The following is a 1,075-nucleotide window of genomic DNA, read 5'->3' as shown; positions in this document are numbered from 1 at the left end:
TAGCCAGATTGGCAAAGACCACAGATAAAGACAAGATACTAAACTGCCAAGAGAAAAATGATAAGTGACTTACAAAGGTCATCCTATCAGGCTAACACTGGACCTCTCAATGGAAACAATACAAGTGAAGAGAGAATGGGAAGACACATTGAAAGTGTTAAGAGAGATGTGTACAATAGACTCAACTGGGCTGGACTGAGATGTAAATCATTCTGGGTAAAATCTCTTCACAATCTAAATGATGTATAATGATTTAATGTATGAATAATAATAAACAAACAAACAAACAAACAAAACAAAACATTGAAAGTGTTATGAGAGAATCAATTTAAACCCAGATTACTATATCTCACAAGATTATCCATCATATGGGAAAAAAGATTAAAATCTTCTCAAACAAAACCTGAAAAAAATTGCCAATACCAGACCAGCTCTTCAAGAAACCCTGAAGAGAGTACCGTTTCAAGAAAACTAAAGAATGAACTGCCAGAAATAAAGGAGTAAAAGGCAACCAAGACAATGGCCAACTTAAACTTCGAGACAAGTCTGGTAATATCAAATCCATCATATGGGAAAAAAGATTAAAATCTTCTCAAACAAAACCTGAAAAAAATTGCCAATACCAGACCAGCTCTTCAAGAAACCCTGAAGAGAGTACCGTTTCAAGAAAACTAAAGAATGAACTGCCAGAAATAAAGGAGTAAAAGGCAACCAAGACAATGGCCAACTTAAACTTCGAGACAAGTCTGGTAATATCAACAATAACATTGAATGTTAGTGGATTAAATTTTTTAATCAAGAGACACAGACTGGCTAAATGGATAAAAAACCAGAAACCCTCTATCTGTTGTCTACAAGAAACATATCTCATGGATAAAGACATACATAGACTAAAAGCAAAAGGTTGGAAAAAGATTTCCATGCAAATGGGAACCACAAAAGAGATGGATTTGTGATAATAATTTCTGACAAAATGGCTCTTAAAACAAAAACTGTTCAAAGAGACAAAGAAGGACACTATATTGTAGTAAAAGGCTCTATAGATCAAGAATATATAACACTTATAAATATCTAT

The sequence above is a fragment of the Tupaia chinensis genome, unplaced genomic scaffold (genome assembly GCF_000334495.1).
Source record: "Tupaia chinensis unplaced genomic scaffold, TupChi_1.0 Scaffold000232_1, whole genome shotgun sequence".
NCBI lineage: Eukaryota > Metazoa > Chordata > Mammalia > Scandentia > Tupaiidae > Tupaia > Tupaia belangeri.
Note: the sequence above shows the minus strand (reverse complement) of the source record.